Genomic DNA, 14765 nt, shown 5'->3' with positions numbered 1-14765 from the left:
TGGGTCCCAGTGTGCATGAAAACGTGAGTGAGCCCTCCAAGAGTGGAGTCTCAGTTTCCCCAGTCCTGTGGAGCTCCTGTACTCAAGCCCCACTTGCCTTCAAAGCCAAATGGTCTGGGGGCTCCTCCTCCTGATGCCAAGACCCCCAGGCTGGGGAGCCTGACATGGGGCTCAGAACTCTCCTGTGGGAGAAGTTCTGCGATATAATTATTTTCCAGTTTGTGGATCGCCCACCCAGCAGGTATGGGATTTGATTATATCACGAAAGTGCCCCTCCTACCCTCTCATTGTGGCTCATTTTTGTTTGGATGTAGAATATCTTTATTGGTAGGTTCGAGTCTTTTTTGTAGATGATTGTTCAGCAATTAGTTGTGATTTGAGTGTTTTCATGAGAGGAGGTGAGCTCAAGCCCTTCTACTCCACCATCTTGTCTCCACCTCCTATACTCTCTTTTACAACATGATTTTATTTTTGTTTTAAATCCTCATGATAGCCTGAGTGATTGGGAGCTGTGGCTCTCTGCCACTGCCCAATATCAGAGGAGAATATCATACTGCATATCACAGCTCTGCTTATTTCCTAGTCCTGGGCTTCAGATCACTTCCTACCTGATTGCACGAAGCCCCGCCTGTGGTTCTGCACAACTTTGGGCACCATCTCAAAAGAGCGTTGTTTGATTTTCATGTGTTTGTGAGTTTTCCAGTTTCCTTCTTCTTGTTTTATGTTATTGTGTTCAGAGAAGATACTTGGTATGATTTCAGTCTTCCTGAATTTGCTAAGACTTGTATTATGGCCTAACATATGGTCCATTCTAGAAAATGTTCCTTATGTGCTTGAGAATAGTGTGTGTTCTGTTGTTGGATAAAATGTACTATGTATGTCTCTTAGGTCCTTTTCACTTATAGTGTTGGATATAGTATCCTCTGTTACTTTACTGGCTCTTTGTCTGGATTTTCTAACCGTTGTTGAGAATGGGGAATTTAATTGCCCAATTATTATTTTATTGCCGTGTATGTCTCCTTTTTAGCTTTGTTAACACATTATTGACCGGAGACATGTTAATACATATTTTGTTACCCGAATGTTATTGATCGGAGAAGTATTAATCCGTTTTATAGAAAGTGATACAAGTAACATCACTGTGCAAAGTTGTTAGAGCTTAAAATTGATGAAGAGTTCATTATACAACTTATGATTGTCATTATCATTCACATTTTGCTCCGTTAGGTTTTTGTTCCAACCTTGCATATATTTTAATCACATGTTTATTACTGTAAAATTTTCAAAAATGATGCATCACGAAATTTCGAGTGAAGAAGAATTTTTCGGTGAATTTTATGCAGATGCTTTCTCTGATTGTCTGAGCAACATATATACTAGTATCTCAGAAGATGATACTTCTTAAGAATATAGTTCTCATTCAGACCATGTGAATATTAGACCAAAAAAGACAAAAAAACCTTAGTGTTTGATTCTGCTATGGAAAGTGAAAATGAAACTCATGGTGCTGGAGAATGCTCCTTTGCTTCTAGAGAAGTGTGGATTGAAGACAACATTTCATGAAATTATAATACATTACAGGTGTGTCAGATGTAACTATTGAATGTAATAACCTGAACCTGCAAAGTGTTAGTGAAATAACAATTAATTTTGGTAACAACTTTTTCGAGTTGGTTGCTTCTCAAACAAACTTGTATCACCAACAGAATGAAAAATCATATAAAAAGTATGATAAGGCTTTAAAATAGACTGATGTAACCAATAGTGACATGAAGAAGTTTCTTGGATTAATAATTTTGATGGGACAAATAAGAAAGTCACACTGGAAAGAATATTGGTCGACTGATCCCTTACTTGAAACATCCAAAGATTATGACGAGAAGAAGGTTCAAACTAATAATGACATTTCTTCACTTTCACGATAACTTGGAAACTCCACTTCCTGCAGACAGAATTTCTAAAGTTAAACTTCTTTTGGATTATTTTCTACCAAAATTTCAATTGATCTATGTACCCAAACAAGAGCTATCACTTGAGGAGGCAATGATAAAGTGGAGAGGATGACTCAGATTCAAAACCTATGATCCTTGAAAACTTACAAAATATGGAATTTTCATCAGGATAGCTAGCAAAAGTGACACTGGATATATATGCAACCTTTAGATTTATGTAGGGGAAGGAAAGAAACTTCAAGAAGCAATATTAAAAAAATTAAAAAAAAAAAAAAAAAAAAAGAAGCAATATTATCGGTCCTACAACCTTATCTTGGTTCACGGCACCATATTTACCAAGACTATTATTACAACAGTGTGTCTGCATCTGAAATATTATTGAAAAATAAAACCAGAGTTTGTGGGACTATAAGAGATAATTGTGGTCTACAAAACCAGTTAAAGGAGAAATCTCAAAATCTACAGAGGGGAGAAATGACACTCTTACAGAAAGGAGAAGTGATTCTTCTTATATGGAAAGACAAGAGGCTAGTCTGCATGGTGACAACTATTCATAACGCCTCCATAGCATCTACAGAAAAGTAGGACAGGAAGACTGGCTATCAAATAACTAAGCCCACTGGTATATTAGAGTATAATAAATATATGAAAGCAGTTGATCAATCTGATCAATATCTGGCAAACTTCAATATCCTCTAGAAAACTAGAAAATGATATAAAAAAGTGGGTTTCTATTTGAGTAATTGTGGTTTATTTAATGCATTTAAAATTTATCATAGCCTTAATGCACAGAATAAAATGACTTACAAGCAATTTTCATTAGCAGTAGCTAGAGAATGGGTAACTGACCATTCTGCTGAATGTAGTGATAGTCCCACACCTCGTCCTTCTTGTGGCATTTCTAAAAGAGCCCCCCGCAAAGATCCACTTTGTCGACTATCAGGTAAAATAAAAGAACATATTCTAGAGGAAATAATACCAACAGGACTAAAAAAAAAATGCCACCAGAAAGTGTAGAGTCTGCTCTTCCAGGGGAAAACACAGTGAAACACAGTATATTTGTAATAGATGTTCTTTTCCCCTGCACAGAGCTGCCTGCTATACTGCCTATCACACTCTAACAAAATATTAGAATGCTTTAGTAAGATGTACAGAGTTTCAAATAAATACATTAAGTGCAAAAACATTTGTTGATACTTACTCAAATGCAGGTGTTTCAATATTCACTTACATAACAAATCGCTGACCACAGGCATTAGTTTCTGCAAAAATCCCCCAACCATTAATATGTTAATTTTGCTTTATATATCTGTGTGCTCTGATGTTGGGTGCATACAAATTTATAATTTTTATATCTTCTTGATTGATTGACCCCTTTATCATTATATAATGACTTTCTTAGTGTCTTTTGACCATTTTAAGTTTAAAGTCTATTTGTCTGATATAAGTATAGCTTACCCTGCCATTTTGGTTACCATTTTCTTGAATTATCTTTTTCCATTCCTCTATTCTCAGTCTATATTTGTCTTTAAGGATTAAGTTAGTCTGTTGTAGGCAGTATATCACTGGATCTTGTTTCTTAATCCATTTAGCCATTCTGTGTCTTTTGATTGGAGAATTTAATCCATTTACATTTAAAGTAATTATTGATAGGTAATGACTTAGTATTGCCATTTTGTTCATTGTTTTCTGGCTGTTTTGTAGATCCACTCTTCCTTGCTACTTCTCTTGCTGTCTTTTTTTGTGTGTTTTGATATCTTGGTGTCAGTATGCTTTGACTTTTTTATGGTATCCTTTTGTGTAATTATAACAGGTTTTTCCCATGCGGTTACCATGTGACTTACATAAACTATCTTAATTATAACATTATATTTTAAACTGATAACACTTTGATAGCATTTTTAAGCTTTATACTTTTCCTTCTCCTCTCCCTTACAGTTTAAGTAATCAGTGTTACATTTTTTTACATTGTGTATCCAATAACAGATTATTGTAGTTATGGTTATGTTTATTATATTTTTTAACTCTTAAACTAGAGTTATAAGTGAATTATGTATCGCCACTACTGTATAACACAGTTTAACTTTGACTATATTTTATCATTACCAGTGTGTTTTACACTACCTTCTTATGTTGATATTATCAACATTTTACTTCCACTCAAAGAATTCTCTTTACCATTTCTTATAAGGCAGGTCTAGAGGTGATGAACTCCCTTGGCTTTTGTTTTTTCGGAAAAGTCTTTATATCTCACTTATTTCTGAACGACAGTTTTGTTGCATATAGAATTCTTGGTTGACAGTTTTTCCTTTCAATATTTTGAATACAAAATTATCTTATTTTCTCCTTGCCTAAAAAGTTTCTGTTGAGAAATCTCCCTATAGCCTTAGGGTTTTTCCCTCGTGTGTAACTTCTCTCTTTTTTCTTGCTGCTTTCAAAGTTGTTTTTTTTGTCTTTGATTTTTTTTTTTAATTAATTAATTATTTTTGGCCACATCAGGTCTTCATCGCTGCATGTGGGCTTTCTCTAGTTGCGGCGAGCAGGGGCTACTCTTCGTTATGGTGTGTGGGCTTCTCATTGTGGTGGCTTCTCTTGTTGTGGAGCACAGGTTCTAGGATGCAGGCTTCAGTAGTTGCGGTACGTGGGCTCAGTAGTTGTGGTGCGTGGGCTCTAGAGCGCAGTTCAGTAGTTGTGGCGCATGGGCTTAGTTGCTTCACAGCATGTGGGATCTTCCTGGGCCAGAACTCGAACCCATGTACCCTGCACCAGTAGATGGATTCCCAACCACTGCGTCACCAAGGAAGTCCCTGTCTTTGATTTTTGACAATTTAATATAATGTGTCACAGTGCAGGCCTATTCAGGTTAAACCTATTTGGGGTCCTTTAGGCCTCAAGTATCTGGATGTCCTTCTGTTCCCCCAGATTTGGGAGTTCTCGGCTATTATTGCTTTTAATATACTCTGTCCCTTTCTCTTCCTCTTCTCCTTCCAGAATTCTTGTAATGCAGATATTATGTGCATGTGTGTATTTTTTTGTGTTCCATAAGTCTCGTAAGCTTTCTTTATGCTTTTTCAGCCCTCTTTCTTTTTACTCCTCTGACTAGAGAATTTCAAATGTACTGCCTTGTAGGTCACTGGCTCTTTTTTCTACATGCTCAAGTCTGCTTTTGAAGCTCTCTGTTGAGTTCTTCAGTTAACTTACTGTATTTTTCAGCTCTAGGATTTGTTAGGGTTTTTTTTGTTTGTTTGTTTTGATTTTTGATTTCTTTGTTGAACTTCTCATTTTGCTTATGAGTTGTTTTCCTATTTTGTTTAGGTATCTGTCTGTTTCTGTAGTTCATTCCTTGTCTGATATTTCTTTTTATATTGTGTATCCATTAACAAATTATTGTAGTTATTTTTACTACTTTTATCTTAACCTTCATACTAGCTTTATAAGTTACTAACTTACCACCTTTACAACATTAGATTATTCTTAATTTTACTGGTTACATTCAGCAGTGATATTTTATATGTTTTCCGGTCACTAGTTGTAAAGTCCCCTTAACATTTCTTATAACACTAGTGTAGTGATCTGCCAGCGTTCATTGTATTTGGAGAGAATTTCAGTAGGCTTTTTGATGTGTGTTAAATTAGAAGCCTGTCCCTTAGGCTGAAGCTTTAAGATAAGTCAATTGGCCTCTTCCACAGAAACACTGGGCACATTTAATTCTGCTGCCTCTGCACTGTGACTTGCGGCAGGAGTTTGGGGGGTAACCAGTTAAGAACTCTTCTTCTGTTTGTTTCAATCCTATTGGACCTGCAAAAGTAAGCTTCACTGGCCACCAGAGGCAGGCAATCAAGGGGCATCTCCTAGGTGGCATCCACAAAAACTGGTGCCTGACATTTGCACAGTCTCCTTTCTGGGAGATACTGGTGACCTGAAACAGGGTAGATGGATATTCAAAAGGTGGTATCTGTTGGCCTCTGCGGTCTTTAGAGAATATTTCAATAGGGCCCTGTGTGTTGAATAGACACCTGCACCTAAAGTTGAAGCTTTTACAATACTCAAATAGGCCTCTTTCACAGTCAGTCAACTCTCGGCACTGTACCCTGGGGTGTTAACCACAGTGAGTCCACACAAGCCTTTTAAGAACTTTTTCTTTGTTTGCTGTAGCCATGAGGGTCTCATGGGCACAACCCCATTGGCTTTCAAAGCTAGCTGTTTTGGTGACCCATCTCACAGATGCAGGTCTTAAAAGTTGAGGCTCCAGGTGGGGCCTTCAAACCTGTCACTTCTTAGAGAAAAGCTGGGATTTGTGAGTTCCCTTCTAATTTTGGGTCACCATGCTGGGGATGGTCTTTATGGAAGATTGTGTCTCTCCTACCTGTTTTGTTGTTGGGTTATTCGTCTTCATCTGAGGTGTAGGAGTTGCTCAGCTAGGTTTTTTATGTCTCCAGAGGGATTTGTTCTGTATGTTGCTGTAGATTCAGTGTATACATGGGAGGAGGTGAGTTCAGGATTCTTCTACATTGCTGTCTTGAGCTGGAACATTTTTTTAATGGAAGATGGAAGAAATGCATAACAAATATAGGACATGCAAGACTTTTTTTCTTTTTCAAAATTGCAGTTCTAAAATTTGGGGTAATAAATAGTCCTGCACTGGGTTAAGCATATAAATGACTGGTACTGAATCTTTGTAATCAGACCAGCTAGCACTGTGTTTGCCTAATTTTGTACCTATTGTGTCTACTGAGTATATAATTAAATAGGTTGAGTAATTATGCTATGATCTTTGTTGGCTGTTCTCAAAAGCTTTTCACAATCAGGTCCCATTTCTTTAAGTGGCAAAGGGATGAAAGTGGCGTTGAGTCAGAAATGTGCAGAAGAGCATCCCAGTGATGGCAGAAACCTCTGTTTATTGTTCCCAAAGGTTTGAGACATGTGCCCCTACTGCCATTAAAGATGAGTGATTCTAAGTGGTGGGTAGACCTGACATTAAATAACTTTAAATGCCACATGAAGGAATACAATATATGTCCCTTTCAAAAGTCTTTCAAGCTCTTAGAAAAACTCAGGTGGTAGTAAAATGTCTCTCCTGAACTTGCTAGTCTTGCTCTTCCCACCTCCCCCCACCCCCCTTACTTTAACAAACAGCAAGGCTAGGGCTCAGAGGATTTGACAGCAAAACTTCCCAGCTGGAGTTTACTAAAACTGGTTTATTTTTATTATATTTATTTTTACAGTTATCTCAAGTGGTATTGACTTGTCCCTTTTATATTAGTGACATAAATTTTTCTCTTAAAAAATTGTGTATAGGTTTTTGCTAAAAATAAGCCATTTAAGGATAATATAAGCAAATAATACAGATGACATGCAGATTTTTAAAATACTAAAGTTGTCCAGAAATGGAGTTTGAGAATCATTACTGAGGACTCTGAAGAGAGATCTCTTATTCTCTGGCCTAGAAAATAAATGAATGCAGTCTTTCTGGTTTTTTTGTTTGCTTCCAATTTTAATATGAGTAGTAGAAGAAAAATCTAGGTTTTGTTTTTAGCATTCACTGAACAAGTTATATTTTCTCCTTAAATCAGCCCTAGAGGGCTTTCAGCTAGAGCTTCATGGGTTGCGGCTATTAAGGGTAGCTCCTGATCAATACCCATCAGAGACAGTTCAGAATAGGAATTCAGCTGGCATTATAGGCTTAATTGAAGGAGGACATCAGTCATATTCTTTTACATATAAGATTGTGTTTATAATACATACACCTAAATTCATATTATTTTTGTTCCTTCTGTACGGTATGTCTTAGTTGCACTCGAATAATTTATGTATGGAGACCTAGAGAGGCTAATACGAAGTAATCTTTAAGAAAAGGTTTCACAAGCTACAAAGCTGATTACAGAAAAACATGTTAGAGAGAGGGGATTCATTCAAATAGTTTTTTCAGACCACTAATGAAATAGCTATGTGCAAGACACATATAAATTAAAAATTTATGTTCTAAACAATACATGCAGTTTTTTTTTATTACCTTATCCACTTTTTTTCTCTCTTAGTTAAAAATGTACATTACTTCTTTTTTGTCATGTGTATTGTCTGGTCATTTAAATATGCCAGATGTCTTTAAATAGACCAGAATACATGGCAAATAAAGCTATTCACATAGCAAATAATTACACAGATTTTTATAGAATACAAAATCTCTCAGAACCAGTTTTTTATCAATAACTCTCCTAGACAACTCTATGAATGAAGAAGCATTTGGGTTAATGTTATGAACCACCTCAGAGAGGGCAAGATTGAAGGATAGGTTGATTATTTGGAAAACCAAAGTCAACAGTTGAAATATTTATCTAAGGGTTTAGATAAAATAAAATAACAAAAATATTGGTCACTTAGAAGAAGATAGAAGTGGGGTATGGGATGGGATTTTAACCTGATTATTGTGATCAAATGTCCAAATGATCAAATTCATTGGAAGTGTTGATATAATTCGTCTGGTACAGATATAATCACAAGTTCCAATGAAACTGTGGGTAAGACATAAATATACATTGAACCAGGACTGACGTGGATGTTACTATGGGGATTGCTCTTTGTTACAGTTATTGTGGCATTAGCATTTTGAGTTAAATGATTCCAGTCTATATCCTGTTGGGGCTTTATTTTAAATTGTGGAATTGGGGGAAGGAGACACCCTAGAAAATAATTCTTTCATTAGGCCAAACCACGTTTATCCCAACCTGGAGAGTCAGACTAAGGGCTGCCATGAGCTCATAGAGTACCTTGTGCAAACCAGAATAGTTGCTTTTTCCTCTGGGTATACACAGCTCTACTTCAGAGCACTCAGCATGGCAGATGGAATGTAGGATGGATTTCAGCCCTCACTTTGTCCCTCCCTTAGCCAGTAACCTGCACAACTATACGGAACAGCCCTGGACAGAATGAAGGATTTCTATAGCATCAGCAAGAATATATCTTTTTGCACTTCTTCTTGACAACTTGTTTGAATGTTTAACAACCAATATTATCAAGAAAGTCTTTTCAATAGTTAACCAACTACCTTGACAAACTGGGTCACTTACCTCTATACACTTCAAATTTTTTACAAGAAACCCACTGCTCTTCTCATTTGTGAAAAACAGATGCCCTGTGATAGGCACATTGAAATTTTAATCATTGAAATTTTCCTCAAGGAAAGCATTGATTCATGACTTGCAGTGATTTCAACATTGACCCAGTGGCCCTGGGAGCACAAAGCTTCAGATAAGAGCAGAGCTTATGTGGCAATTCAATTTCTATCTGGTGGAATTATACTGAAATCCAAAAGACAATAATGGTTAGATCCATTAAATTAACATCTGTGACAATAAATATAATAAAAACATATTTTAATGTAATTTGTTCCACCATCCCAAGATTTAAATGTAATTGATTTTAAACTTTAAAATATATTTAAAATTAGACTTTAGGATTAAATTCTATAGTTCCTTGAAAGTAAAATTGGGGAAAATATATTTAAAATATTTTAAGCTCTTTTAGATGTCGCTGGGTATATAATTGGTATATTTTTCTTTGTTCCAGATCATTAGGAGTCTCAAAAACTTTGTATTTTTTCCCCCCTGCTTAAGGAAAAAATCAGGAAAGGAGGTGACCTTTAATTTAAGAAGGCTAGAATTATCATATCATGTGGTATATTAAACTTGCAAAAATGCAGTGTCCTCATTTAACTTGCTTTGGGGAACCTAGTAATCTATAAATTCGACATTATTTTTATAAAGTACATTAAAACAAAAAATGCAAGCTGAATTCTTATTAAATTTGTGTAAATGCAGTCACTAAATTATAATAGTAAAACATTATTATGCAAATGGGAGCTAATTTTACAATATCCCTACCTAATTGTTTACAGTACAGTAGAATTATGGCACTGTTAAGCAGGACAGGATATTGTATGAAAGAGCATGTTTTTAATTTGAACCATATTTACTCTCTGCGATTTTTCTTTTCCTTTTAGCATGGAAAAGGGATTTAGCATGGAGAAAACAAGGGCAGATGTCTCCTGCATTGTGTATTCATGGACTTAGCTAATTGATATTTACCATGTGCTTTAGATGCAGAGATGGAGATGGGCTCTCTTCAGAGGTGCACAAGCTTCCTCTTTTCAGTTTTTATGAGATGTCAGACAGAACTGTCTACAAAGACTTGCTCCAAGGAATATTTTTAAGAGGTTTGTTTTGAGATGAAGGCTACTTGAGTGTGAGGCATCCTAAGTGGTCCTCGGCCTCCAGCTGTGTTCCTTAGCAGAAGGGGTTAGATAAGGCTGCCCTGATGTGATAGTACCAAATTACGTTTGAAACAGCACTTAAGGAAGGTTTGGGGAAGAGTACAAGACCACTGTCCATCTAGTGGAGAAATCACACTGAATAAACAGTTTTAGCAGGAGGTCAATGAACACTGCTTCAAAGGAAAGTCCCTTCATCTTAGATAAGCAAAAATCAGTGTGTGGGATTCGTTTGTGGAGGGCATTCTGCTTCCTGTTCCCCTGAAAATGCTTATTTTATCCTTCCTATTACTCAGCGAATTCATATAAGCTAAACTGCCAGCATATGAGAAACCTCTCTGCCAATGAGATGATTTTTTTTTCCAGAAAGCCTTGCCAAGTTTATGAGCCAAGAAATAGCTGAATTATAATGGCTGGAACTTGAAAGAGAAGGAAGAGTGAAATGTATTAAAATATTTTTGTAAAAATCCCTGATTCTTGAAATCAGCAGGAGCTGATCAATCTGAGAATAACATAGTAAATTTTATGGATGGGACAGGGAGGGGGCTGAATATCTGGTGATAAGAAGGTGCCCCCAGGTGGAGCCTTCTTGCCTAGTTATTCTGAAAGTCTGGGGGGAAAATGTGACTATAAAATCCAAGGGAGAAACATGTCAGATGAACAGGATTTCACTGTTTCTCTTTTGGCTTAGCACAAGTTGCCCTGCTGATGTGATTCACTTTTTTTTTCTGTTTTGGAATCCTCCAAAAATCTTAATGCGAAATGTCTTGATCACTCCTCCATTTATATTAAAATGAGGCAATTTAATATCTCTGTAGTTGTTTATTTTGTATGCCCTCCATGACAACTGCAAACACCTCTTTCGTTCACTCTAAAGCCTTCCATCTCTACTTTCTCTGTCCTTTGAAAAACCTGCTGGACAGAAATGACCATAAACTCAACAAGGGGACCTCCTCCAGGGGACTTCACATTTCTACAGAGATCAAAGCTTAAGGCTAACAAGATTGGAAGGGTGGGAGGGAGGCTCAAGAGGGAGGGGATATGGGGATATATGTATGCATATGGTTAATTCACTTTGTCGTACAACAGAAACTAACACAGCATTGTGAGGCAATTATACTCTAATAAAGTTATATTAAAAAAAAAAAAAGACTAACAAGACCCATTGCCTTCTAAACTTAGACGGTAGTGAGTATTTTACTCCAGATACCAATTAGGAATTTTGTTTGACTGCTAGTAACAGAGACTAGAAATAACAATGACTTAAATAAGTGGGTTTCTCTCAGATAAAGAAGTCCAGTGATAGGCAGTCCAGGAGTATGGGTACTCCACAGTCATCAGGGATGCAGTCTCTTATACTTTTCTGCCTCTTTATTCTGAAAGCATAGTTTTCATCCTCAAGTTCACTTTGTGCTCTAAGATGGGTGCTGTCATTATGTTCACATCCAGTTAGGAAATAGGATAGGGGAGGGTATGCTGGTCTGACTGTCCCCCTTTTATGGTATTTCCTCAGAAGTTCTCCAAACAACTTTGGGCTTACATCTTACTGACCATAACTTTTGCCTGGTAATCTCCCTGCCCTAAATAAATTTGGGGGGTTTGATATTAAGGGAAAAGAAGATAATAATTATTGGATAGGTGACTAGAAGTTTCTGTTGTACCTCTTAAAATACAAACTCCCTGAGAGTTATCTACCTACTTCAGTTATGTCCAAGCCCAGTCCTCTCACTTTTTTAAAGGACCTAAATTGTAGTTAATGTAAGGAAAGAAATGTGGTCCCATAATCAAGACTGGTTCATTTCTTATTCTCAGCTATATTGAGAATAGCCGATTGAGCATATTTATTGCCCAGTAGTCTTTCATGATTAGGCTCCCCTTAATTTTTCACAGTAATGGGGCACTAGGTTATCATGGATAACAACAAACAAAGGAAGCTGGCGAAATGCCCAAATTAAACACCAATTTTCAGAGTTTGAAAAAGAATCCCATCTTAAATTGTCAGTTGAGTTCCACACATATGAAACTAAATGAAGAAACCAAGTACTTTTCTAAATAATCTCAAATTCTGTGCCTGTAGACAAACCCACACACAGAAGAAAATTATAGTTCGTATAAGTGAATAAGACAGAAGGAATTCTTCCTGTTGTTTAAAGGAAGTTGTCAGGAAAAGTGTCTTAATATTTTAGTGTGTTGGTGTGAATTATGTCATGTAGGGATAAACAACTAAGGTAATATCTTTTTAGTTTCTCTCTTTTGCGTTTCCCTGTTTACCCTAACAGAGTGGGGTTAATGAGGAGTCAAATTGTAAAACTCTGAAGAAAGCCAGAGTCAGGGCTGCCAGAAAGCGCATGGTTAATGCTACGTGAAGGAGCAAGGGAAGGACATATTCGAATCCATGAAGTGTGTCATAACAGCCGTGAAACTCTTGGGTTGGTTAGATAATCCTAAAGCCTCTTCCCCTTGTTCAGTTAAGACCTTGGCAAAGGTCAGTTGATGGCTTTTGCTTAAGCCAATTTGACTCACCAGGACTTCTTGGTGGGTGCTGGACTTGTATTCATACACGAATGGCTTCAAGTCCTTGCTCTACTCCTTAGAAGACAGGAGTCTTTGGGCAAAGGACCCAAATTTTCTGCAGCTTAGTTTCTTTACCTCTAAAGTGTTGTTATGAAGATGAGGGAGATAACATGGGGAAGAGATTGGTACATAATAGTGGCTCAAAAATTAGTTAGGTGCTAACTAATTAGGAGAGAACAAGAGGCTAACTGGAGACTTTCAGACAAAACCAGGTGTTTTGTTTTGTTTTTTTTTATATTGGAGGATAATTGATTTAAAAAGTTATGTTAGTTGCAGGTGTACAGCAAATTGAGTTAGTTATACATGTATCTATTCTATTTCAGATTCTTTTCCCATATAGATTATTTTAGAGTATTAAGTAGACTTTACTGTGCTATACAGTATGTCCTTGTTGATTATCTTTTTTATATTTAGTACCATGTATATGTTAATCCCAACTTCCTAATTATCCCCCTGCCTCACTGTTCCATTCCCTTTGGTAACGTAAGTTTGTTTTCTAAGTCTGTGAGTCTGTTTCTGTTTTGTAATTAAGTTCATTTGTAACATTTTTTAGATTACACATATAAGTGATATCATATTTGTCTTTGTCTTACTTCACTTAGTATGATAATCTCTGGGTCCATCCACGTTGCTACAAATGGCATTATTTCATTCTTTTTATGGCTGAGTAATATTCCATTATATATATATATATATATATATATATATATATATATACACACTACATCTTCTTTACCCATTCATTTGTCAATGGACATTAGGTTGCTTCCATGTCATGGCTATTGTAAATAGTGCTGCAATGAACATTGGGTTGCATGTATCTTTTTGAAGTATGGTTCTCTCTGGGTATATGCCCCGGAGTGGGAGTGCTGGATCATATGGTAATTCTATTTTTAGTTTCTTAAGGAACCTCTATACTGTTCTCCATATTGGCTGTACCAATTTACATTGCCACCAACAGTGTAGAAGTGTTCCCTTTTCTCCACACCCTCTCCAGCATTTACTGTTTGTAGATTTTTTGATGATAGCCATTCTGACTGGTGTGAGGTGATACCACATTGTAGTTTTGATTTACAATTCTATAATAATTAGCGATGTTGAGCATTTTTTTCATGTGCTCTTTGCCCATCTGTATGATAAACCTTTAGATAAACTCATCAAGAAAAAAAGGGATAGGACTCAAATCAGTAAAATTAGCAATGAAAAAGGAGAAGTTACAACTGATACCACAGAAACATAAAGTATGATAAGAGAAAACTACAAGCAACTATATGCCAATAAAATGGACAACCTAGAAGAAATGGACAAATTCTTAGAAAGGTACAATCTTCCAAGCCTCAACCAGGAAGAAACAGAAAGTATGAACAGAACAATCACAAGCACTGAAAATGAAACTGATTTAAAAACTCCCAACAAACAAAAGTCCAGGAACAGATGGCTTCACAGGTGAATTCTATCAAGCATTTAGAGAAGAGACAACACCTGTCCTTCTGAAATTATTCCAAAAAGTTGCAGAGGGAGGAACACTCCCAAACTCATTCTATAAGACCACCATCACCCCGATACGAAAACCAGACAAAGATACCACAAAAAAGAAAACTATAGGCCCATACCATTGGTGAATATAGACACAGAAATCCTCAACAAAATACTAGCAATCTGAATCCAGCAATACATTAAAAGAATTGTACACCATGATCAAGTGGGATTTATTTCAGGGATGCAAGGATTTTTCAGTATCCACAGATCAATCAGTGTGATACACTACATAAACAGACTGAAGAATAAAAGCCATATGATCATCTCAATAGATGCAGAAAAAGCTCTTGACAAAATTCAACATGTATTTATGATAAAAACTCTGCAAAAAGTGGGCACAGAGGGAACATACCTCAACATAATAAAGGCCATATATGACAAACCTACAGCTAACATCATACTCAACATTGAAAAGCTGAAAGCATTTCCTCTAA

Source organism: Aethalodelphis obliquidens, unplaced genomic scaffold (assembly GCF_003676395.1).
Source record: "Aethalodelphis obliquidens isolate GAN/ISIS:26980383/991018 unplaced genomic scaffold, ASM367639v1 scaffold4, whole genome shotgun sequence".
In the NCBI taxonomy this organism is placed as follows: domain Eukaryota; kingdom Metazoa; phylum Chordata; class Mammalia; order Artiodactyla; family Delphinidae; genus Aethalodelphis; species Aethalodelphis obliquidens.
This window is presented reverse-complemented; position numbering follows the sequence as displayed.